This window comes from Canis aureus, chromosome 13, assembly GCF_053574225.1.
Source record: "Canis aureus isolate CA01 chromosome 13, VMU_Caureus_v.1.0, whole genome shotgun sequence".
NCBI lineage: Eukaryota > Metazoa > Chordata > Mammalia > Carnivora > Canidae > Canis > Canis aureus.
Window position 1 is genome coordinate 49,666,091 of NC_135623.1, and position 27,523 is coordinate 49,693,613.

At 38.4% G+C, this 27,523-nt stretch overlaps 1 long non-coding RNA gene across 1 annotated transcript; it reads left to right on the plus strand.

Moving 5' to 3' along the window:
* The first annotated feature begins 1,133 nt into the window (after positions 1 to 1,133).
* Positions 1,134 to 27,333, plus strand: LOC144281657 (uncharacterized). The gene is made up of 6 exons (XR_013350090.1): positions 1,134 to 5,182; positions 18,226 to 18,598; positions 21,432 to 21,521; positions 24,814 to 24,842; positions 26,210 to 26,358; positions 27,290 to 27,333. It is a non-coding gene; the product is annotated as an uncharacterized LOC144281657 (long non-coding RNA).
* Positions 27,334 to 27,523: the final 190 nt, after the last annotated feature.

Consider the following 27,523-nt stretch of genomic DNA (forward strand, 5'->3'; position numbering starts at 1 on the left):
ATTTACCACTGGGTTCTGGGAGCACAGCTGACAAAAAATATTTGTCAAATCAATAAATGATAAATGCATATTGCACTGCAGAGAGAAGCGATTTCTCTCAGGCAATCTTGGGGAGCAGAGGCAGATCTTTCCAGCGCTCTCTCCCCTATCTATCTACCTATCTCCTATGCAGTGTGGTAGATTCAGGTTACCCCCAACATGGAAATCTCTCACTAAGGCGGAAAGAGAAAAGGAAAATCAGTCCAAAATCCGTGCCTTCTTCAGCGTGGACTGATTGGCCTCCGAGAACACTTTTATTAATGTGACCTCCTGCTTTCCTAGATAATCCCTTGATTATCCACTCTTGGAGCTCTTGTAAACTCAGCACTAGTTCATTTGTTGTCCTGCGTGACTATCTCATCGTATTTCTAAGTCTTGTCTCCCTTGTTCCACCTCCAGCATCCGACAGGACAGCCTGCAGAGGCTGACGGGCAGTCGGTGAGCCATCGCCAGTGCTGGCCCCTGGAAGACCCAGACCGCCCTTGCGTGACCGTGAGGCCGCAGGGCAGAGTGGATGCTTCGCTCTTGGTCACCGGGAAGGACTTGCTCGCTCTTACTAATGTGAAGAGCGGGAATTGATCTTGGAAATTGATTTGTAGCATCCTTCAGGCAGACTTGTTGACTCCACCTGACCGGATTAAGGACAGGCAAAACCAGGAGTGTTCTCAGGACAGAGAGTGGAGGTGAGCCCAGGCCTAACACCCGAGGTGCCTGGAAGCAGGACTGCATAGTGACCTCTTGTGGCATGTCTGCATAATGGAGAGGAAAATGTTAAGACCTGAAAAAGCAACAGAAAAAAACATGCATCAGATTATACTTCTCCCTTCCACGCATTTCCCCAATTTTCTTTACATTCTTACTGAAACACGTATTCCAGATCGCCGTAAAACCCCATCTGTGAGATACATCATGCAAACGTGCCAGACAAATTTACCTATCTTTTGAGAATTTTGAGTCAACGCCTAAAGTAAAACAAAAACTTTCGGGACATTTAATCAAACATAGGAAGCTTATTTCAATTTTTAAAAAAGATTTTATTTATTTATTTATTTATTTATTTATTTATTTATTTATTTATTCATGAGAGGCACAGAGATACAGAGAAGCAGAGACACAGGCAGAGGGAGAAGCAGGCTCCATGCAGGGAGCCCCATGTGGGACTCGATCCCGGGACTCCAGGATCATGCCCTGGGCTGAAGGCAGACACTCAACTGCTGAGAGGTACTGTATGGCTTTGGGCTATTTTTTCATCATTGCCACTAGTCCAGAAGAAGGATGGATTACAATGGGCAAAGGAGGAAAATCAGTTTGGATCTACCAGTCTAGCCCCAACTTGATTCACCATGGGGAAGTATGCCTTTTTGCCAATGACTTCTGTCCCAGCTATCTCAGGATCAGACTGTTATTCCTCAAGCTGGTTGCACGCGGGTCTAAGCTGTCTGTGGCGAGGTCTACTGTATTTATTTCACACGGAGAACCCAAGAGGATGGGAAGGGGCGACCGGGCTTGCGCTAATGGGCTCCTCATTAGTCACCCTAGGAAGCCGTAGCCTACTTTGCCAGAATGGTTTAACTTCTTTCCCTGACCTTCTTTCATTGTCTTAGCATTTCAAAATTAAGTAAACACAAATTCCACGAATCTGGTCCTCAAAATAACCGTATTAGAGAGGCACAACAGGGTCAGGTTTCCCCTGCTATCCAAAAGTAGAGTGTTTTTGTGAAACTTTTCGTAGATCAAAATGGCCAAAGAAGCAAACCATTAATTTATATAGAAATATATCTAAACCAAAGAAATAACCAAAGAAGCAATTACCATTAATTTATATAGAAATATATCTGAGCATTTCCAGAATCCCCCCCAAAAAACCTCTCTCAGACTTTTCTAATACCTTAGGACACATCTTGCTATCGGATGCACAAAATAAGTTGAGATAAAGCCCTGGAGCTCACAGACACAGCTCGGGCTGCGTGCGGTCCCCGGGGGGAGCTCGCGGGGCTGCTCCGGCTGCTCCGGGTTCTGCGGCCTCCACAGCTGTCAGCTGCCAAACACACACTCAATACTAGTTCCACTTGTCTTTTTTCCTAAAAGCAAAAATGCTTTTCGGATTTCTTGTGGTTCCTGGAAACAGGTTCTACCATAGGGCCCTTGTAAAAGCCAAGTTGCAAGACGAACTTTCAAAAATGCAGGGGATACGGGTCTTATCATTCTTGCTTTATACATGAGAAAATAAAGGGGCAGATAAGAGATTGAAAATGTATTCCTTAATTTGATTTTAAGCATATTGATTTAGTTGCCACTATTTAGGAGGAGGTGTATTTTAACTGAAAATCAGGAAAGGGGGGTGTCTGGGTGACTCAGGTGGTTTCATGTCTACCTTCAGTTCAGGTCATGAGCCCAGAGTCCTGAGATCCAGGCCCGGTGGCCCCGTGGGCTCCCTGCTCAGCGGAGACTCTGCTTCTTCTTCTCCCTCTGCCCCTCCTCCCACACGGCCCGGCACCCAGGCCCGCTCTGTCTCTCAAATAAATAAATAAAATCTTAAAAAAAAAATAAAAAATAGGGAAAGGATTTACTAATTTTTTAATGAAAATGATTTATTGTACATATTAGGCATTTATTAGCAGAGGATTTACTTAAAAGTCTGTCCCCTCTTAAACATCAGACATCAAACATTTGTCAAGAGTGAGCTTGTGTTCCCAAATAGCCAGGATCCCCTGGAGTTGAGGGAGGACTGGCTGTCCCTTGGGACTGATAGTCTTTCTTGAGTTAGCCTCCTCCTTTCACCAGCTTGCAGCAGTCAGCTTAGACTACGTTATAATCTGGAGGAATGTCGAAACCTCAGTGTCTTCAGCAGTGCTGGTTCATTTCCTACTCACGTTACTTTTTGTCTGTTGAAAAGCTAGGGTTTCCATGATGGAGACTGAAGGAGCAGCCCCAACTTGGAATATGCTGTTCTTGGTGCAGAGGGGAGAGAAAAATGGCCAAACAGGATGGCAATGTGTTGTTGTTGTTTGTTTCTTTGTTTCTTTTAAAGATTTATGTATTCATGAGAGCCACAGAGAGAGAGAGGCAAAGACACAGGCAGAGAGAGAAGCAAGCTCCATGCAGGGAGCCCGATGGGGGACTCGATCCCAGGCCCCCTGGAGTCACGCCCTGAGCTGAAGGCAGATGCTCAACCACTGAGTCACCCAGGTTGCCCCAGGGCAATGGCTTTTAACTCTTCTGCTCACACATGGAACATGCCACTTTTGCCCACAGTTTTCAGCCAAAGCATATCACAGGCCAAGCTGACATCAGTGGGGCCAGGAAATATACTTCCTCCAAAGGGAAGTTCTGCAAGTCATACGGTAATGGTGAGGATATATAACACACTTTCAAGAAGGGCAGTAATCATTGAGGACAATAATTTTAATCGACCATATCTACTTATACTCTGGGCCCAGCTCCGGTCTGCATCTGAATTTATAAATCCAGTTTAGTTAGGACACCTGTCTAGGGCCTTTTAGATTTAACCCAGGTCCCATTTCCTTTCTTTACAACCATGAGATAATATGCTGTGTGTTGGAGGCGTGCTGGGTAAATGCCCACGAGGTCAGAAATTCTCATCTCAACATGAGGAGTATGCCATGAACAAGTGCTCCAGGCTGTTTCCACTTCCATTGAGCCATCCCACTGGAATCTGGTATCAGGCATGATCTTTCCATGGAGGCTTGACAGGTCCAGTTGGCTCTGCATCTGATCAACCATTCAACAAATGATTAGTGAGCACCTACCAGGCACTGTATCAAGTGCCAGAAATACAATGATCAGTAACTCAGGTTCCTCTTCAGGAACTTGCAGCTCACCTGGGGGGCAGATAAGTAAGAAGGCAATCATATTCTGAAGCGCCAGAGTACATAATAGTGAGCAAAGGGCACCATAGGAACACAAAGAGAGGCTCCAGACTCAAAATGAAGGGCATTAATATGTGCCAAAATCCAGTTATAGAATAAGTAACTCACAGAGATGAAAAGTACATCATAGGAAACATAGTCAATAATATTGTAATAATAGGGGCGCCTGGGTGGCTCAGTTGATTAAGCATCTGACTCTTGATTTCTGCTCAGGTCATTATCTCAGGGTTGTGGGATCAAGCCCCATGTTGGGCTCAGTACTCAGTGGGAAGTCTGCTTGTCCCTCTGTCCCTCCCCCCCACTCATGCTCTCTCATTCTCTCTCTCTCAAATGAATAAATAACACCTAAAAATATTGTAATAATATATGGTGACAGATGGTGACTACACTTATTGTGGTGAGCACTGGATAATGTATCAGTATGTTGTACACCTGAAACTAATATAGCATTGTATGTAAATCATATTTCAATAATAAAAATTCTAACTCAAACATCGGGTTCTGGAAAGACTTTCCAGATGAAGCAAATAGACATAGAGGATGAGTAACCAGGTCAAGGGTGAAGAAAGCACATTTTAGGCAAAGAAAATAGCATAAATAGTGGTCTGGAATTGAGAAACAGCATCACAGTGGTTTGCAAAACTGAAATTCTAAGGACATACACACAAATGTGCATGTTTATGCTTTTCTGTGTCTAGGATGTCAATTCATTCTGCCCCTTACCTCTGTGTACGTGAATTTGGCCCTCATTCACTACATAAAGAAATACTGGGGGAAGTGTATCAGCAAAAGATAAAAGACAAATATATAGTAATTTCTTATTTATTTTTTACTGAGATATAACATACACAAAATTTAAGTGTGCAACATGATGGATCCGTTATATATATATACACACACATACGTACGTGTGTGTGTGTGTGTGTGTGTGTGAAACCACCTCACAGATGAGTATATAGAACTTTCCAACATTCCCAGTGATTTCTCTCTTTCTCCTTCCCGGTCCCTATCCTGCTCACTGAGGTAACCACTACTCTAACTTCTAACATCATTGATTGTTTTTGTCAATTCTTGAATTTCATATGAATCAAATGACATATTATCCAGTTATACTCTTTCATGTCTGGATTTTTCCCTGCTTAACATGAAGTCTAAGAGATTCACTCAGGTTGCTAAGGAGATGTTTCTTCTATGTCACTATAGTTACCCAATTGACTCTGCACACCTTATTGAAAAGATCATCTATTCCCAAGGTAATTCACTGAGGATAATGTGTGCTTTTGTCTTCCAGCTGCTTTTAAGATTTTTCTCTTTGTCTTATATTTTTAGGATTTTGGTTATTATATGTCTGCATGTAATTGGGGGAAAGGGAATCTGAGCTTCATAAATTTGTGAATGGACATTTTTAGCAGTTTTGGAACATCTTGACCATTGTTCCTTCAAATATTTTCAATTATTGTTTCTCACTTTCCCCTCTGGGATTCTGGTTAAGTATACGTTAGATTTTTTTTTTTTAACTATCACTCATTTTACATATTTTTTTCCTCATTCCTTTTTTTTTCTTATGTGCTTTAGTTTGGATATTATCTAATGACCTTTAATAAGCCTGCCATTTATGCTGTTAAATGTATATCATGATGGGTGCATGGGTGGCTCAGTCAGTCAAGCATCTGACTCTTGGTTTCACTCAGGTCATGGTCTCAGGGTTGTCAGACCGAGCCCCACAACCAGCTCCATGCTCAGGGGAGTCTGCTTGGGATTCTCTTTCTCCCTCCTCTTCTGCCCTTTCCTCTATTTGTGCTTTCTTTCCCTCTCTCTAAAATAAATAAATAAAATCTTTTTTTTAAAAAAAACCTATGAGTTCTTTGATTCTGATATTACATTTTAAATTCAGAATGTGCATTTGATTCTTGATGTAAGTTCCCATTCTCAGCTAAAATTCTGCTTATTTTCATCTGTTCTATGTAACTTTTACTTTGATTTCTTGAACATAACTAATCATAGTTATTCTAGTGTTCTTGTCTGCTGACTCTAAAATCTGGACAGATGTAGTTCAGCTTTTATCTTAGTTATTTTTATTATGGTGAAATATGTGTCACATAAAATTTATCATTTTAACAATTTTTAAGCTTACTTTTGAATGGCATACTTAAGTATATTCACAGTGTTATATAACTATAAGCTTTTGTTTTTAAAAATAATTTTTTGGTACATTTTCCTATCTCTTTGCATGCCTAATAATTTTTTTTTTAATGTAGGACATATAAAAAGCCAAGCTTTTCAGCTTCCCATCTATACAGTTTCAATGAAGATGTCCCAAGGAAGAGATTCATTATGGTTTGTTGGAGGCACTTCCCTCTGGCAGGAGTTTGTTCTGTTTTTTCCAATGTAGCTCCCCAGACTACTGTACCATTCTAGATTTCTGCGGTGTGCTGAGGGAGAAACAGGCTTTGTGGTTGGGGCTCCTCTAGTCCCCAACCTGTTATGCCAGCACTGATCAACCACCAAAATCTCTGATGGTTTTTCCTCCCTATAGTGTCCTTCTGCTTGCAGCTTATTAATCTTCCCATGGAAGAAATCAACAGATAGGAGAAGGCACACCCCTGGCCCCCCCACCTCTACCAGGGAAAGAAAAAATTCCCTCTATGAAACTATGTAACTCCCTGTTATCTCTCATATCTGCAGAGAATTAGGACACCAATAGCAGAATGTTCGATGATGTTCTCACCTTTCTCCCCAAAATGCGGAATGTGGAAGAGTAGTTGGATCACATGTTTCAAATGTCAATGAGCAAATAGCCAAGAGTCATTTTTGTAATGGACTTCCAATTTTTTATAAACTTAAAAAACTAACCCAAAGAAACTGGTGGTATTTGATAAAATTCTGGGATTATTCATCCCAATATCCCTCCTATTTTGTTTTTTTCTTGACTACAGTCTTAGAGTCAGAGGACAGAAACTGTGGGGCTTGCTGTAGTCATAAATACAGAAGAGCTTCTGTAAATGAGCTTCTATTTGGGGCCAGTCTAACCACAAATAATGCATTTATTTTCAGGTTACAAAACCATAGGATACCTATTATACTGTTACTCTGTTGGCTTTGTCTGATAAATCCATGACATTAATGAAAAGTTACTGAATACTAACCAAGGATCAAGCGTTTTACTAATTACTTCTAGTGGGTAATTTATTAATCCTCATCATGATTCTATGAATTAACTACCATGCCCCTAGAGTGTGGTGGAGTCAGGATTTGAATCCAAGCAGTCTGTCACCAAGGGCCAGGTTTATATTCTGTAAACTATATTCCCTCCTGTTTTACTGGACCATAGAATGTAAGGTCAGTTAGCATGGTCTAGAAGGACAGGGAGAGATCAAATACTAAAATTAGGGCATTGTTCCTTATTTGCATGCAAGGGTAGGTAAAGATGTTTTTTAATCTTTTTTTTTTTTTTTTTTATGATAGGCACACAGTGAGAGAGAGAGAGAGAGAGAGGCAGAGACACAGGCAGAGGGAGAAGCAGGCTCCATGCACCGGGAGCCCGACGTGGGATTCGATCCCGGGTCTCCAGGACCGCGCCCTGGGCCAAAGGCAGGCGCCAAACCGCTGCACCACCCAGGGATCCCGGTAAAGATGTTTTAAATAGAGACTTCTCTGTGCCCTGAGACAGGTGCATACTGTTCAGATGAGTGGACTGGACTCATTACGGCCAGGGAATAGAGAGTGAGAGGTGAGAATGGCAAAAGGTATGGCTAAAGATGGTGGTCAGTGAGATCATCAACCATGTTAGAATTTGAAGTTTCATACCATGGACAATTGCTAGGCCATGGCAGGCTGTGCAGCAGTAAGGTGCCATACTTCCTCAGGATGGAAAACAGCTGCTAGGGAGACAACTCCGCTGCCAAGAAGAGTAAGAAGGCCCTAGCAGAAACTGAAGGACAGAAAAGTCAGGTGTTTTGAGGAGTTAGTTGAAATTATTCAACAACAATTTAGAACTCAATATTGAATGCTCTTGTATTTAACTGGATGAGGGGAATGAGAGGCAGGCCACACGTGCTTTCAAGCTTTCTAGGGGATTCTACAAGCAAACCAGGTTTCAAAACCAGGTTTGTGAAGGAAGATCATGAGTTTCATTTGGGTATGCTGAGATTGATATTTCTCTAGAAGATCAAGGAGCCAAGGAGGAAATGGAGAGGTAAAGGAGGAAATGGATGATTAAATTTGGCACTCAGAAGAGGAATCTGGAATGGAGACAAAGGTGCAGAGCTGTCAGCCTATAGAGAGAAGGAACTACTACTGGACAGGAGACAAGGGAAAGTTCATACAGTCTTTAGCTGAGTGGTCAGGTCCCAGAATATCGCTAAGCCTTCCCCCTCAGGAACTGGAGTCATGGAGGTGGCCCAAGCTATATTGTCAAATAAGTTCCAGATTTCTAGAACATCCAGCTGAAACCTTACAGAAGACATGTTTCTGCCCAAGAATTCAACCCTTTTCTTGGGGAGCCTTTCTTCCCTTCAGAGGCAGGCCCACAGATGACATATATTTTATTACGTGACCACTAATTTTGACCATAGCTGATTAGCTCACACATGGACACCTGATACAACCATCTGGTTCCCCTCTGGAGAATATTTTATTGAGAAACACTGAAAAGTAGAAGTTAGAGGTTAAGCTCTATTAATGATGGTGTTCTTGGGTGAACATCAACAAAAGTGTCCTGAGCTCCATTGAACTGCTGGGATGTTCTGGCCATATCCATATAGGCCCCTTAGTCCTGCCTTGACACTCCCATAAGTGAGATGTGAGCCTGCACTGTCTCTTCCAGATAAGAAGGGTTTTGTTTTTGTTTTCGTGTTTTTTTTTTTTTTTTTTTTTTAACTATCTGTCTAGTGTAGAAGGGATTCAATTACCCTATAGCCTTAAAAATATGCCAAAGGATGGTGCTGGCCTTCTGTGGCTTGGAGCAAGCTCATATTGCACAAATCTGTTTCTCATTTATGTGGTTCAGCCAAAGAGCCAGGGCTGGTTTTTTCCCTCATAGAATGTGACAGTACAGAAGGCCGGCATCCTTTTTATTCAGACATTCTGTTCAGATCCTGGACAGAAGAGGGAAGAAGAAATTACTGGAAAATTTCGATGTCTGGCTTTATAGGACAAAAACTCTTGGAACAAGAAATGATAGGAGAAGGCATTTTCAAACACACAGCTAATTACTATGTTACTAGACTCACATTCTATTAGCTGGTATGATTTAATAAATGAGTCATATGGAATGTTCCTAACGCCTTCAGTATAAAAACTGTGACTGATGCTAGACATAGCTTGAAAGAATATACAAGAAAATACTGTGTCATAAGAAAGAAAACAAGATTACAGGAATGTGGTCCTGCAATAGCTTCCGTGGTGATTTAGAGATCTCTGTGTTTAAATTTTATAGATTATAATGATTCTGCAAGATGCCATAACTAATAAAAAATTAAAACCTAGAAATAAACATTATTCCTTAAAAGGTACAAGACTGTCAATGAGACACCTAGTTGACATCATTGCTTATCTGGGGAGAACATTAAAGTACAAAGTAAATGTCTCACTTTGATGACATGTACTATTCAGTAAAGAACAACTACTTTGGCTCTCTATAGAGTCTTTGCCTTGGGTGAGCAGGGTCGAAGAGGTAACTGTGTGCATTCCACATGGTATTTTGAGTAGAGAGACTCAAGCAGAGAATATCGCTTGAGCTGGTTCTTCCTATCCAGACCCAGGAGAAACTGTCCTATAATACCTTTCTCCTGGATCCTCTGAGCTACTCTTTTTATTCACCTTTTTTCCCCCAATTTTAATTTTTGGCTTCATTACTTGCCAGTATTGGCAAATAGAAGGCACACATTAGAAATTTGGAATCTGAGGCTATGCTATGCCCCAGGACCCTAGCATGTCCCAATATAGCTGGGCGTCTTTTAATCCAAGCACTGTCATGTTTGTGGCATCTGTATCTTCATGTGGGGAGAAGGCTGAAGACTGAGAAGACAGCCCATGAAGCCCCAGTGCTGTGGAGGAGGTGTTTCTACTTTTGTTATTCAATCTTGGGAAAAAGCCAACATGCTATTGGTAGCTACTGGGAGACCAGCAGTGCCTTGAGAGGATGGCTTGAAAGCAAGGGCAAGTTGGTTAGATCTTAATACATGTCCTTCAACTTAACCAAATGATACTTCTGCCACAAAGACTGGTTTATGTACGTTGCTCTGAGGCAGTGTCTCTCAATTTTTTTAGGTCATGCCACTCATCCCTTCTATCCTTCCTCATTTTTAATTAACCCAGGAGATTTTATTGATTTTTACTTTCTGTAATTAGTATTGAGAAATTAAAAGTATATGAACACAGTTTTTAAAAGTGACAGTCCTGTGAGATTCTAACGCATCCTCCTGGGATGGAGAGGGAGTGTGCAGAGTAGTTGCTGAATACGGTACATCTCTTTGACAATGTAAACTCATAAAGCAGTATAGCCAGGAAATTTAATTTATACATTCAGAAAGTATTTCAGAATGTGCTACCCTTACTCAGCTAATTGCGAAAGCAGATGTCCAGAATTCCTCTTCTCCTTGCTTTCCCTTATACTGCAAACTTTACCTGGGCATTATTTAACTGTGTATTTACTCTATGAATGCAAAAAAACATTGAAAAAAATAAGCCTTTAGCAACAATTTTCCATGTAGAATTTTTAGTCGATAGCTAGTAAATAAGTAACTTAAGAACAATTAGGGTTTTTCACTGATGTGGGAACCATACGTCTATATGTGTTTACAAAACGGAATTCCTCAGAACCTGAAAATCTGCATGTTCCTTTCCTCAAGTGGCATAAGCTCACATTACCGAACAAGTGCTATTATGTAGCCCTCGTACAGCATTTCTCTTGCTTCCCTTTTTAGCCACAAGCTTTAAGGAATGCTTGTGTGGTGGCTCTGCACGTAGACTGCCAGAGAGTTTCCAGTTTACCACATGTTCCCTGTGGATGACACTTTGATCGTGTCTAGGTGACTGTTTTTTTTCTTAGAATTATTTGGCAATTTGACACTATGAATTGAAAACCATTCCGTGTGGCACATTTGTTGAACCAGAGATGTCATTTCTGAGACTTTATTTTGATGCTATAATGCTGGTGGAGCCCAAAGAATTAGCCCCAAGGACAGGAGAAAAAATGTAAAACAACCTAAATAGCCAGTAGTAGAGAAATGTTTAAATCCATTATTATGAAATATTAAATGGGCAAAAAAAATTATCATAGAAGGATATTTAATGGCATGGAAAGAAAGTCACAATTTATTGTTAAAAATATAATTTGCAAAATAAATGTCCCATATGATCCTTTGTGGAGAATTACTTACTTTTGTATGTTGCTGGGAACCTGTATGTGAATGCATAGAAACAGGACTGCAAAAAATATATTCTCAAATAATGGGATTTTTTTTTCTCCTTTTGCATCTGAAATATTCTACTATGAGAATACACTGCTCTTTGCTAATAATAAAAATTAGTTACAGTTAATTTATTTAAATAATGACTAGAAAAATTACAAAACAAATCTATAATTTCTGATTTAAGAAGATCCTTCTCTTCTAAAGGTGGGGGGGGGGAAACCCTGGGGGTTTGTTCCCATTTTGATCACTAGAGGTCACCAAAGTCACAAAGATTATTAGTAAAATTTTTTCTTTTCCTGAGTCACAGAGGGATGTTTCTGGCCTCTCCTGTTACGCAGTTTTTGAAGCATTTACTGGAAGGCCTCTTGCTGCCTAGTCTTAAGGAGAGTAAACTGTTTGGACTAGTTTTTTCTAACATTAAATATTCCCTGAAACAGAGAGTCATCTATCTATGGGACTATTCAAAACAGATGGGTGTTTCTGTAGAATGTGATTTATTTCCTCCTCTGATACCAAAGGGCCTATTGGCTGATACCTGCTGAATGTGAGTTCTGAGCAATGTTGTTGAGACAGAACCACAGAACACCCAGCAGCAGCACACATCGTTTCAAATGAAACAGCATGGACCATTTCAAGGAAAAAACGTTGTACCTTTACTGGTAACATGTGTGGTGTATGAGGGCTTTAATGAAGCAGAACATTCAAGAACACCCATTGCATCTTTTGAATTACAGACCACACTACTTTTTTGCACATCAATAATTCTGCACTTTTTAAATTCAACATAAGCCTAAATCCTGAGACCCTAAGATTATGGAGAACTGGGGAAGATTTAAAAGCTTGATTGGAATCTTGCAAACATTGAAAGAAACTGTCTCATTCCAGAAGGTGCATCAAGCAGCGGAAGATATAACAACCACTTTCAATGTGCTTAGCATGCCCCCGTAATTCAGATTTTAAAAATGAGGTTTCTGTAATTAAGCAAGATGTGGCATATGGAAGGTGTATGTTTGTCAGGAGTTACAAACAAAGGACAGAAATGCAATAGATGAGAAGCCTCTCATATTTTCAGTGTTTCAGTTACCAATAGTGAAATTAGTTACCTGGTCATGTTGATGAGTCTGTGTTTGAATTAGCCTCCCAGAGAAACTAAGCAAACCATTCTTTTCTATAAGAACTCTCAGTGCTCAGATACCTGACAAATCCAAGGTTAAGGCTTTGGTACAACCATAAACTAAGAGACTTCAAGCCAATATCAACGTGATACATTTTGCATTCAGGCTTGTTCCTTATTCGGTGGACTTCATTTGCGTTTGATCTTGGTTAACTTTGAGGTATCCAAGGTTCCCACATTTCATAAGGTTTTTTTTTTTTTTAAGTTCAATCCAACAGGCAGGCAAGGGAAATCTAAACCTTTAAAAGAAGTGAAAACAACTAGACACAGTTATATATTTTCACCACTTTGTTTAAAGTAGCACATCGCTGTACGTAAAACACTTCGTATCATTGCATTATTTATTAAGCTGTAAACAGAAGTCACATTTTTCTGTTATGTCTTCAGAGACACATTGGAAAACATGTTTTTGGGAACCTGTTGTAGGATTCAGGGGAAAATTTAGTTCTATCTACAGATAGTAGTTAATGATGTCCTGAAAATCATTACCAAGAAATAGCTGTTAACCTAAAGGAAATATTTATATAGGGATTCTAATATTGTAGATCTCATACCTGAAAGCTTGCTTCTTTATGGAATTTCACAGACTATGTATTCTAAAGTCTACTAGACATGCAGGTTTGCATTTGTATTTATTAAGTGATCCAGAGCACTCATTAATTTTGTTTTACTCTTATTATGCTTCAGATTTATGGGACTATTTTTTCTCATTATGATACAGTAATTTTATTTAATAATGAAGTACATATATACAATCACACGGGTACATATGTATGCATATGTGTGTGTATGTGTATGAAGTGATCATTTGCACAAAAGTAGAATCAGTTGTTTTGTTTATAAAATTTGTCTTAGAAAGTATTAGGGAGAAAATTTCTTTTTTTGAGAGATTTTGAAATTTAGCCGACCCAGGTACCATTTCTCTCTTCTGTGATGCTTTGCTTGCGTAGTCATTCTCTTTTGTCTAAATCTGCAAAGTGGAACTTTCCTCTATTAAAGAGAACCAGCACGTTTATGTTATTCCAGATTCTTAGCAGTGTCCGGGGGGCATTTCTTGTTACTATGTTGGAGCTTTTCCAGCAAGTAGCAAAGAGTGTGAGTTATCATTCGGGTCATCTGGAAGAGTTAATTCTCTTTTGAGCAAGTCTAATTCTGTCAAAATACAAACCAGAATTGTTATTGGACATGTATTCTGAACAGTGATGCACTTAAGAACTTGGTACAATTGAATTACCCGTGGGTTTGAGGAACATTTTGGAGTGGAATATACTCTTCATATATCTGGAGACAAGAGGTCTCATTCCTATATCAACTCTTTACCTTCCCATGGACATCAGGAGGAAAAACAGAAAGGAATTTATTCACTTGTCTATAATGAGGAAACTTAGGGAAGAAACTTTAAAGAAGGGAATCTAGAGATATAATGGTGATGTAGGTAAAAATGTGTAAGCCTCTCTACCCATTCTCCTGGATGAAAACCATTGCTGTAGAATGAGATATATGGTAGATGCTAAGTGTCTCATGGCTTTGACTGTGTTCTTTGAGATGACACTGGAAGCCACCTTAGTAGGCTATGATATCTGGAATAGCATGTGGCCAGGCACTGGATTTTGGATCTCAGTGCTCTTAGCTTGATCCTAAAGCTTTGTGATACTAAAAAGTTTAACTTCTTTCCATATCAATTTATCATCTGCAAAATGGAGATAATACATGCCTTAGAAGACTATTGTGAAGACAAGGAGAATCTCAATGTAAAGCGTTAACATAATGTCTAGATTGTAGTAAATGCTTAATAAAAATGTGTTCCCTTCCACAGAAAGTTGTTGTAGGATTAAATAGCTTAATATTTGTGAAAGTGCTTTGTAACCTACAAAATGCTAATCCAATGTCAATCATTGTTAATGGTTTTTTTTAAAGCTGTATTTGATATGTACCTGCTTCTTTTGGACAACTTCAGGCATAAATATACTGCCTAGACTGGACAAATATTCTATATTCTAACAAATAATCCAAAACTAAATTTTAGAATCTACATTTTCTCCCAATAAAAATCATAACTGATTTAACAAAGAACTAACCTTATTTTTTTGGAATAGCTGTCATCTTTCTTATGAACACCAAAATGCTCCAAAGGTAAATAAGAAAATACATAGGGTGGGGGGGGAGGGCAAGAGAAAGAAAGAAAAGAAGGAAATCAGGAAGAAAGCAGAACAATCTACTTTGTGGATGATTAAATGTGGCCTGTGTTCCTAATTACTTTAAAGAATGGAAAACATGGGCAGTCCGGGTGGCTCAGCAGTTTAGCGCCGCTTTCAGTCCAGGGTGTGATCCTGGAGATCCAGGATCGAGTCCCATGTCGGGCTCCCTGCATGGAGCCTGCTTATCCCTCTGCCTGTGTCTCTGCCTCTCTGTGTGTGTGTCTCTCGTGAATGAATAAATAAATAAAATCTTTATTAAAAAAAAGAATGGAAAACCATTTTAAAATGTAGTTTATTTTGAAAGAAATGTCTATTTGACACCTACAAGTAAATACATATCAGTAAATAGGCCTGGAAAAGCCTGAAAGTATACTGTTGAGGAAGAAGCTATTCTGGAAGTTCCCACCTGTGTATAGGAAAAATTTAAATTGTGCAGACGAAGTCCTAAGTCCATCCTGGTAAAAGCTAATGCCACTTGAGGGATAGACCCTGAGAATTTAGTGCTCTTCAAGAAATATTACTGTGTACTTCTGAGGGGACATTAAAAATAGAAACTGAATATGTAAGTCACTAGAACACAGAATATATACAGACTTTTCTCCTCTGAGCAGGAAGCAATTGGAATTCGTTAAATCCAGGTTAATTCTTTGTGGGGATGTTTCTTCATAAATCAGGGTCCTAATGTACAGTGACTTGTGCAAAGTCTTAGAAGATAGAAGAATCAAGGTCATAAGTCAATCTTGATATGAAATTACAAGGCAATGAGTCAGAAGAGAAGAAACAGCAAATAGGCTGAGAGAACTTGCTTTAGTGTTAAACTAGCCTGTTCCTGCCCCTTACTTTGTGACTTTGGTCAACTTGTTCAAACTACAAGCTTCAATTTCTTCATCTAGAAGATGGAGATAATAATGATATGTTGCAGCATTGGCTTGCAGATTAAATGAGAAAGTGTGTTTAAAAATTTTAGTACCGTGTTCAGCAAATAAGTAGCTATGACTACGAATAATATTATTAATAAAATACTCCATCATGAAGATAGGGGCCTCCAACCAAGGGCCCTTTGTGAAAATATGTTAGGAATGCAGGGGCTGTCCTGAAGAATGTTCTGTGCTAATTTTAACTGAGAGTGAAAAATGACTGCTTAGATAACAAGAACCAAACAAAATGGGAATCATATTCTAATATGTTCTTTCAATGTCTCTTCAAATAATAGTGACATTAGACTAAGTAGAAACAGCCTCAACAAGGGATGTGTCCCTTGAACTTTGGAAATCATGTATTGTGCCCAGAGAACTTAAAACATATTATTTACTTTTAGCTTTGGCTAAAATAAGGCTAAAATAAAAAAATATTTATTTTATTTTATACAAGTCAGCTAGAGGAGCTACATTAAAAATGCTATATTCCTATAAATATATATAAAATACATTCAAACTCCTACTTGATCTTAGTTCTTTTTGGTTACTTCAGCTGACAAAATTGATGGCCCAGAATTGATATGGTAATTTTACCAGATAATCCAAATTCAAGACGGCATTCATTTTTTCCCCAAGAAAAATTTTATAATAATTAACAAAAAATTAACTTTATTATTTGGAACAATTACCAACTTTTTTCCTCTGAATACCAAAATGCTCCAAAGTAGGTAACTGTTGATAGCCAAGGGGAAAATGATGCATCATCTTCACTCTGTTATTTTTCTTCATCATCTACACTTAACTCTGGGGCTGCCTGAGGTTGCCCCTAGTCTGACAGCCTGTGCCAAGTGTATTGTGAAGTCTACCTGGAAGGGTGAGGGGATTTCCTAAAGGAAGGCCAAACAAAACCCCAACTAGAGTGAATGTTCCAAGAGAGGCAGAGGAAGGGATGATTTTTCCTCAGGCAGATTTTCTCTTGATACTGCCAAGATTTGCATCTACAATCCCTAAATCCTCTTGGATGGTTCATTGAATTGGTCGTTAAAAGCCATGACTTTTCACAATGGGTAGGTATAATTTGTCCAGGTATTTGTTTTCTCCTGAAAACAATTACAGTCTTTGTTCAAAAAATATTAGCATTACAGTGTTCAGTAAAGCAGTCATAGAAGATAAAAGTACATGATAACAGCTCAGTAAAATCAAATTATCATTAGTGTTTCCAAGAGTAAGTAGCAAGCCCATCATGGCAACAGAGAGCCATGGGTAAGAGAAGATTGAAAATCAAGACAGGGATACAGTCTGGGAGATTGAACAAAATTTGTGCTAAGGCAAGTAGCAGTGGGGCTGGAATAGAGAAGGGAATCAATCCCTTAAAGATAAGGGGTGGAGTGCATGTAAGGGGTGACATGGAAGAATGTTTTTTATTTTTAAAGATTTTACTTATTTATTTGACAAAGAGAAAGAAAGACTACATAAACAGGGGGAGTATCAGGTAGAAGGACAGGGAGAAGGAACCTAATGCAGACTCAACCCTAGGACCCTGGAATCATGACCTGAGCCAAAGGCAGAGGCTTAACCAACTGAGCCACCCAGGCGCCCAGATGGGAGAGTCTGAAGATGACTCTTGGGTTTCTAGAGTAGACTGTGAGGGGGTGGAGCTATTCCCTGGAATGAGGGGGAAAAAAAAAAAAAAAAACAACAGAGAGTAAGTATGAAGGGAAAGCTAATGTGTTTGCCTTGGATGGTTGAATCATCAGATATAACCAATGCAAATAGATATTAAGATCTAGTTCTCTGAAATAACATTAAAAATAAAAAGCAATCAAATATACAGCAGTATACATCAAGAACATTTGGTGCTATAAAAGATACAGTTCAAAATGCCAAGCCAAAAAACTCAGAAAATATATTGAGCTTTTAATACTAATTAGTTTTATATTGACTCGAAGATGTTCTAATAAAACTCAAGTCATTTACCAGACAATATACTGAAGTATTCTAAGTTTAGTTCAATTAGTTAATCTTAGGATAGAAAGATTATACTTTGATTTCTTTTTAAACAGGTCCAAGTATTTTTTGGAGTATTTTGTAGAGATTCAAATATAATAACTAGGCTCCTTGGTTGGTGACTATTAAGATGCTTTTGCTTTTCGGGTGGCCCACTTTACCAAAGGTACTATGTGCCTGGTCTAGAGAGTCTCTAAGGAAACTTCTAATTCTAAAATTCATTGATTTTTCACAGATATTTATTAAATACCTTGTAAGTGCAAGGCACAGTGCTTTCTTAGTCAACTGTACTACAGTCCAAGATTCATGAGGAATCTGAAGGTGTTTTTGGAAAGAAAAGTTGGTGCAAATGTTTATTTTTTATTTGCACCATGAAATCTAGGCCCTGCCCCAACACATCAGAGGTTGGCATTTGGAGATATAAAAAGCAATACAGAAGTTTTCTGAAGCATTTACAGAGTTTCAATAGCTCACTACATGAAGTGGGGCATATTTGTGGACTTAGTTTGTCCTGAGAAGTTTCTGCAGATACCCCAACAATGTCTTTCCTGGTGTTTTAATGTTTACTGGTATTTCCTTCTGCAGGATATCTGCTCTGCTTGTCTTCCCGCATGAGAGAGTGCAGATGTTCCCAAAAGCATCTTTGCAGGATTTACTTGAAGCAGGATGCTGAGAGAAGCGGTAAAACTTGAAGGGAGCTGGCAGAGTGAGAGAGAAGACAGAGGAAGGCAGCTGGGCAGGGTTTTCCAGGCTACAAGCATAACCTGTTGTCTAGGAAACAGCTTCACTTTTTTTTTTTTTTTTTTAAATGAGAATGATCTCTTGGTGTTACAGAGGCCAGAGATGTTCTAGCACTCTTTCAAATTTTCATCATCCAAATAACCCTATTATGATGACACTCTTGGATATTCTGTTTGTCTCACTGAGGCCCTGATTTTGCAATTTGGTGTTTCAATTGGTGAGTGTTTTTAAAAATGAAATTACTAAAACATTTCTGTGTTTGAGATACACTAGGCCTAGAGATAGGACAGATAGTTTCAAGGAAAAGGAAGACCTGATTTGACTCCAAGCAAGTAAAATAAATGAGTGATTGTAAACTCTAGTCAAAGGAGCTCTATAAACAGTTCTCAAAGTACTATGCATATGATAAAGCCGCTACCACTCTGGAAAGGGGATTTCAACCAAAACTCTAGGATGTAGGTGACTACAAGTACACATAAGTAAATATTTAATAACCTGTGGTATAGTGCACTCTTGAGAGTGACTAGGTGCTTCTCTGAAGATGGGAAGCATTGAGTGTTTCCCCAGGGAGTTGAGGACTTACTAGAGAGGGAGGAATGCTTTAAGGATATTACCATCAACTGACTAAGTCAAAAAGACAAATTCAGAAGTACATGTATACACTGTGATGATAAATGCATTCTGAAAGAATGGGGACCATACTCTCAAAATGGTACGTAAAGCAATGCACACAAAGTAGTTCATACTGTAGCTTGTGGACTAATACAGATCTGTTCCAAGAGAAGCACAGTAGGGCTTTTAAATATGTATTTGTGCTAAACCAAACCAAATTTGTCTACCAAGGAATGCAGAAATTTCTTGGCCATGTTCAAGTCACAAGGCAGATGGAGAAACCATAAAGGTGAATCTGGGAAGAAAACAACAACAACAACAACAACAAAGCCACTGACCTCATCTTTCCTCAACACCTTTCCAAAGGACAACAGCTTGCCCCAGAAATTAAATTAAATGAATGAGTAATGAGCAGAGATAGAATAAGATAGGAAAGAGGCCTACTTAGAAGTTTGACCTTCAAACTGTGCTGAATAGCCATGAACTTTTGGCTTCTCCCAACCAAATCCTTGAATATATATATATATATATATACATGGCATGAATTATTAGGGATGGGACCACAGTTGGGTGGATGACTCTCTCAATGTCCATCTCCTTTTAGAATGATTAGTCACTCTTTCCTCCTTATCATCATCATTGTGAAGCAAAGCCAGTTCTCTGAGATGAGAAAAAGATGTCAGAACTCATGAGATGGACAAAGCATGAAAGTTGGGCAGTTTGAAGAGGAATGGAAAAGAAAAAAGAGATTATTTCCCATTTGCCACCCCCAGGACTAGGTATAAAGGAGGAGTAATTAATATTTAGCTAATGTTTGCGGTACTGCATAGCAGTAGTGATTTATGTATATTACTTCATGTAAACCTAACAATTCAAAGAGAGAGTTATCCACGTTTTGCAAATGAGAAAATCAGAGGTCAATTATATTAATGAATTGCCAAAACTCATACCAGCTGTGAGTGGCAGACTTCAGTTTTGAATCATGTCTTTTTCCATGACTTCTCTGGAAAGTCCCATCTCTTTCTATTCCCCAGTGCCTCTTTCCTCATCAGCCCTGCATGAGTTGCATGAATTGGCCTAGTAGCACTGCCAAGACGGAATCAGCTACTCTGCCCTTCTTTGGATGGCTTGCTTTTACCTGAGGACTCTACTTTTCCCTCCAGGTGTCCTAATAAGTCCCTCCTTCACTTCATTCTGTTCTCCACTCAGCTATTACCTCCCTAGAGAGATGTTCCTTGACCTCACCACTGAATATGTGACTTCTGTTATTTGCAATCACCTTTTCCTCCCTACTTTTCTTCACAGAACTCGTCTGTATGTGATATTATCTATTTGCATAGTTGTTTATTTTTTTACTCATATTGAAATGTATGTATGCTTCATGGAGTCAAGCACTTTGTTTTGTTCATTGGTGTATCTATAGAGCCTAAGCCTAAAATTTAAGAGATGTTCTATATGTACTTGTTTGGTCAATGAATCAGTTAAGTGTTGCTATGAATATTCCATAAGCAGAGGGAAAAAATCATGACTAGCCTCAAATCTCTAATTCTAACTTCTACCCTCCCTCCATTTCCCCTTCCATATATAACTGAAATATCAAGCCTCAATTTACTCATCACCTTGTTGAACTGCAAAATTTACTACCAGTGGAGGGGAAGACAATTGTGGCACAGATGGCCACACGTTCAGCAGAACCCACATTTCTCCTTCCACATTGAGGCATATGGCTCCGAGGTGACTGGTTAGCTAAAGCTAGTTCCCTAAACCCTCTCCCTGAACCTTGAGGCAGCCACACAATTAGTCTTCAATGATAGAATATGAAAAGAGGTTGTTTCAGAGTTGGCTTTTTGAGCAGCAAGTATGCCTTCTACATTTTTACATTTTTTTCCTTCCCTCCAACTCAGTGAAGATGATAGTGATAAGATCCCAAGGGTGGTGGACCCAAAAGATGGAAAAAGTTCAGGTCTCTGAATCACCACGTGGAGGAAAATCACCTGCTATCCTTAGGAGTAACAGACATTTTGAATAATTGTAAATAAACTTCCATTAGATTAAGTCTCTGCAAATTTAGGGTTTGCTTAAATATCTGTTACCTATATTTGTGAATAGCTCAGTAAAATTTTAGGTGATATGGATTTGGTGGAAATTTTGAAATAGGTTTGCAGATGTTTTGGACTAGAAGAAATGTCAGAGATACTTTATTTTTCTAAGTTTCAGTATAATCTTGTAAAAGCAATCAGTACAACTCTTTTGCTGTTTTTTTTTTGTTTTTGTTTTTTTTTGTTGTTGTTGTTTTGATGTACAAACAGGTCCCTTTTTATCCAGAAAAGAGCCAAGTGAGAAGAATTTGTGGATAAAGATTTTCTTAGGTAGTTAGAATTCTCTCATCAGGTCAAATCGACTCTTGTCTTGATGATATTATGTCTCATGCTTTCCAGGATTAAGGATGTATGAATGCCTTTCCCTGAAATGTGATTGAGGTCACTGGACTCAGCTGTTTGGGATACCCCCAGGACTCCAGTTGTCACGTAAATAAATATAGTGTCGTAGTTACTCTACATAATTTGTTTTGCTGTTACTTGTGTTATAAACCTTGAAAAGAAGTCTATTAATTTTATAAAATTCATGGCTTGCCTTTCAGTAAATGAATTATTACTTACCTTTGTGCAGATCAAATAGGTCCATTGAGAAAGAAAGCATTAATTTGGTAGATTCCCTGTGTTACTGTGGCAAAGGCTCTTTATGGGAAAAGGGTGTTCTCCTTGTCTCCTTATAAAGTTGGCAGGCAGGAAGAAAATATTCATACCAATTCTGCTGCTGCTTTGTCATCTTCCTCACCACAAGCATCAACCTTCGCTTCCTCCCTGGTTTGAAATGGGAGCTGGTTTATGAATGACTTATTATCAGACTAATCTAGGTGGGTAAGTTGGCACAATATTCCTTTCAGAATTAGACAAAATTTGTTTAATGTAGCTCTTTCATTAAGTAAATAAATAAGTAAATAAATGGAAACAAGGAAGGAAGGAAAATTTTTAAAGAAAAAATGAACTGGGAATCCATATGCTTAATTTTGTCAGTCAGCAGGCCCATCTTTCATGATTATTACTTTGATAATACAGAAGATAGAGCACATCTCTTTTCTTAAGCAATGTAAACTGAAGGGGCAAAGCTATTTTAAAAACTTCTTATTGATATGAAATACATATATTGAAATGTGTATTTATCTTAAGTGTATCCTTGATGAATTTTTCACAAACTGAAAAGACTTCTGAAACTAGAACCTAAGAACAAAACCAAGCCAACAGAACCAACACTGTGGAACCCCTCAGATGCTTCTTTCCAATCATAAGATGAGCCACTATCCTGACTTCTAGCAGCACAGATTAGTTTTGCCTTTTTTTGTAATTTATACAAATGGAATCATACAGTAGGTACTCTTTTTTGCCTGACTTATTTTGCTGAATATTTTTTTTGCAAGATTTACCCTATTGTTGCATGTACTTGCAGACCATTCATGCTCATGGCTGTACAAAATTCCATTGAGTAAATATGCCACAATTTATTTGTATACTCTACTGCTAATAGACATCTGGATAGTATCCAGTTTGGTTTGGAGCTATTACAAATAGTGTTGCTATGAACACTCCAGTTAAGTCTTTTGGTAAATCCAAGCATGTATTTTTGTTGAAAAAGATATGTATATATTCCTAAAAGAATTAACTGATACTACTGAACAGTTTTACTAGCTAATTTACACCACTACCAGCAGTGGATAAAGATTTGAGTTACTTCATATCTTTGTCAATACTTGGATATTTTTTATCTTTATTGTTTTAGTCATTTAATGGCATTATATTGAAGTTAAATCAGCATTTTCTTGATGACTAATGAACTTGAGGATTTTTCCCTGTGTTTATTGGCCATTGGGATAGACTCTTTTATAAAGTACCTCTTTAAATTTTAGCTCATTTCTCTATTCAGCTGTCCACATTTTTCTTATTGGTTTGTAGGAGTTCTTTGTATGCTCTAGATAATAGTCCTTTGTGATATATATTTCTAAATATCTTTATCCACTCTGTGAGTTGCCCTATTGGTCTCTTAATGTTATATTTTGATGAACAGAAGTTCTTATTTTTAATTAGGCAAAACTATTAAGCAAAAATGATACTATACTAAGACTTGAAAAGAGATGATTAGATTCCATGTGTAGAATTGGGGTTAGGATTCACAGCACTGTTAGACTGTGTATCAAACTCACAAAAATTCACATCTTTCTGCAACTTGCTCTTTCCAGCCATTATGTTGGAAAAGCAGTAGCTGTTCGTAGGGGTAATTAGAATAAAGGGAAGGTTTTTGAAATCATACTACTACTCAAGGATTCCCATCTGAAGATTTAAACAATGAAAATCTTAGCAAAGATGATTAGAACGGTAAAGGGCACTATATAGTTTTCACTGTTAACTTGATACTAGCCACATTTAGTATTAAATTGACAATTTTTAAAAAATATTTTATTTATTTATTCATGAGAGACACAGAGTGGGGCAGAGACATAGGCAGAGGGAGAAGCAGGCTCCGTGCAGGAGCCAGACGTGGGACTTGATCCCAGAACTCCAGGATCACATCCTGAGCCAAAGGCAGATGCTCAACTGCTGAGCCATCCAAGCGTCCCAACAAATTGACAAATTTTAAGTCAAAGATTTACCTCTGAGACTCTTCTTAGGACCTGAGTTGTAGGATTCTGTAATCAGTGATATTTTTAATTAAGGAAAATCAGTACATGAAATAGTATTATAGTGTTATCTTAATGTCTAGAACTGGTTCAAATCCAGCATAAGATTCATGCTGGAGAAAAACAAATAAAGCAAATTACAGCTCTCTATGCAATAACATAAATTAGTGGACATATTCCCTAGAAAAATGGAATTTACTATGTGAAATCTTATAAATAAGGGATATTTTTTAAAAATCTTGGCTGTAAAGTGATTTAGTGACATGATTATTTTCCTCATAAGACAAAATAAATTCTTGTCATATTATTAAACATTTTACAACTTCAAATGCTGTTTTATAGTGGACCAACTAAAATTTAGAATTAAAGCCGACTGTATTATGGTCTGGTCAGAGTTTAAGCAGAGGACATAGTTTCTAGAATTTTTTCCTTCAGTCCGGATATCATGGACCGCTCGGCAGGTTTATTGTCTATGTGTGCTGCCTCCCCACCATTCCCTGGAGAAAGGGCCATTTACCCTAAATACTATTTGTGCCCTTTTTAAAGAAAATATTTTATTTATTTATTCATGAGAGGCACAGAGAGAAGCAGAGACATAGGCAGAGGGATAAGCAGGCTCCACACAGGGAGCCCGATGTGGGACTCGATCCCAGGACCCCAGGATGATGACCCCAGCCAAAGGCAGATGCTTAACCACTGAACCACCTATTTGTGCCCTTTTTATATTTCCATCAGATCAATTACAGGAAAATTTTGTTATATACAAAGTCCTGGCAAAAACAAACACCCAAAGTGTCAAAGGAAATACCTCCAATAATCATATGCAAGTAAAAATGAGATCGAAACACTACTCTCTCCAATACCAAAGGATTTAAGGACCATTGGGCATTTGTGTACTCTGCCAGAACACCAGGTCCTGCGAGGTAGATCCAGTTTTATTCAGCTTTCTGTCCTTCATTATCCCTGGCATATTGCCACATGCCCAACTTATATTTGTGGACTAAGTGAACGTCAACTTCAACTTTTGAAAACATAAAGTGTGCATTTAACAGATGTTGTCTCTTATTCTTCATTTTTTATGTACTCAGAACTTGGAAGATGGATATTGTCTCTCCAGGTATGTTCTTTCTGTTAACAAAAAATAATGAAAAGAAAGGAAAAAAAACCCTCAAACCATTAAAAAGTTTTAAGGTATCAAATCTCTCCTCTAGGAATGTGTAAAGAGATAACTTAAGGACAGGCTAACACAATTTTTTTATGGGTTACATTTTCTCTAAATGTGATCTTGTTTTATTTTGAAATACAACATTTTTAAAAGCATACACTACAAATAACTGGAAAATTGGTTTTAAGCACATATAAGATTTCACAAATGTTTAGGATCATGGTGTTATTTCCATGACTACGAGGTTTCATAAACATCATATAGCAACTACTTATTGTTCAGTTCACTTCTACATAATGGGCGGTTTATTAAATATGAAGATATTTTCTATCCATTACTGAGACAGCTATGTTTTGTTGTATTCTAAATGAGATTTTACACACATATCTGTACAAAATGTAATTTTTTTCTCTTTGATTATATATCTGCCTGAAGTGCATGTACAGTTAGCAGTGTTCAATCCCAGCTAACTTTCGGTCAGCCCTACAAAGGTAAACTGATATTACAGGCAAAACTGACTCTTTTTCATGTGCTGCATTTAGAACACTTGCTGTTCAAACTACTGAATTAATAGAATTTTCACTGCCTATTCAGCCTAGTGCAATATTAATTCTGTTTACTTATCCTCGACATACAGTGGAATTAAAACTATAAAAGAAAATCTCTTTTTCTAATTAGACTGTTGAAAAAAAGAATCTCATATTTTGTGATATCTGTTTCTAATTTTTCTTTGGAGAAAGGAATGCCAAGTAGTTGCCTCGTTTCCCCCTTCAGACATTCAGAACCTCACCAAACTGCAGTCAAACCAGGATGCACACCCCAGCATGTGATATTTTTTTCCTCAGGATCATAGTCAATAAATTTGATTAGTTTGTAAAGCATTCCAAGCCACCAGCCCACAAAGCAGGTTGAGCCAATACCTTCACTCATTCCCTGTTCCTTCTAGACCACCAGGGCTCTAGTTTGTATTTTTAAACCTGGGTTAAATTGTGGCATAACCACAAACCATTGTATGCTATTAACAGTGGGGTTCCAATGAATGACTGACAAACAAAATCTGAGCACACAAAGTCGACTTCTCTCAATGGTAAACACATGTTATTAATGAAACGTTTCTAACGGGCGCAGGCAGTTTGAAGTCTGTCTTGACTGACAAGACTGTATTTTGCTATCTGGGCTAAACAAACAAAATAAAACATTTAAACTAGTATATTGGAAGAATATGTTTTGGTGAATCACAAAGATATAATTTGCCGTTCTGGTTCCTGAACTTCACTTCCCCTCTTCCAAACTTGGTTTCTAGTATAATACTTTTCCAGGGTTCAAAGACGGTATCTAGTACCTGTATCTTCCTTAAGAAGATCTGGATGGTGTGAAATTCAACCCTTGGTCCAGCCTCAAAGAGAGCCATCCTGATGCACAAAGACCTCAACACAGCTATTACATGGGTTGCTGCAGGAGGTTCCAGGTGAGTGTCTGTTTTATATGCAGTTTGAAGAGTCAGAATCTAGTTCCTCAGATAGAAATTGCTACCATGAGGTAGTGTGCTAAATAAAGATCAGATGTGATTTATCCTCAGCTTCCTCCTCTGACCTCATGAGGTAGGTGAGTGGAGACTTTGTCTATGTCTATTTGATGTTTTCCTTTATCAGTAACACTGGCTACTTAGTATGTAGGCATCCATGAAAATAGACAGTGAGTCTTTTGTGCAATTTTTCCAAACTCCTGTTTAACATAAAGGGATAGCAAACCCCAAACCAAATAAAACAACACTGGCATTGCATTTTAGATGTCTTTGAAACATTCCAATGTTTTGGACCACCAAACTCGAACCCACGATGGTTGCATTTCATTTTGATCAAATTGGGCAGTGCTGCCTCAAGCTGGTTTGCATTTCTTCTCTTCCAATTTATCCTGACTCTGTGAGAGTAACCAGAGAATTACAGGAGAACAATGTACCGTTAATCTGTTCTGTAGAGTTCTTTTGAAAGGGAATTAAGTTGTGAGGAAATGAGGGACAGACTCTAATTTCAGAGTGATACCAGTATTATCAAAACAGTTCCAAATATCAAAAGTTTTTAGGAGCAGATTATCACTGCCGCTAACGGGATCAAAGTAGCCAATCAAAGGTAAAAACTTAAACTACATATCCATGCTGGACTTTATTCTTTTCCTTGAATTACCTGGGTTACTTTGCCCTCACTGAATCGACAAATTAACATCATAAGTACAGGCTGAAATTACGCCGAGAGCCTATACACCTTACAACAGTTAAAGGGCAATATTGGAAAAAAAAGTTTGGATATGCACTAATGAACAAGTGAATCGATTAATAAGTCTTACCCCTCGCACTCACCCTTGTTCCACTCGTTGTTTCTTTTCTGATCTCTATTCCACAGTGCCTTACAACCAAGAACATTGCTTCCCTATTCTTCCTCCCACTTGTCCAGGTAGGCTCCCTGTGATCTGTGTGGCCCGTCTACTTACCGCAGCAGTCCTTATTGTTAATTTCCTCTGGGGGATGGCATAGCTAGGAGCATGGGGCTCCTGGTACCATTGTCGGGTGCCCGGCATCTTCCCTCTGCTCTCTGGAGGGGCCCTTCAGGGTCCTGACTTGCCAGGCGGACCCCCCA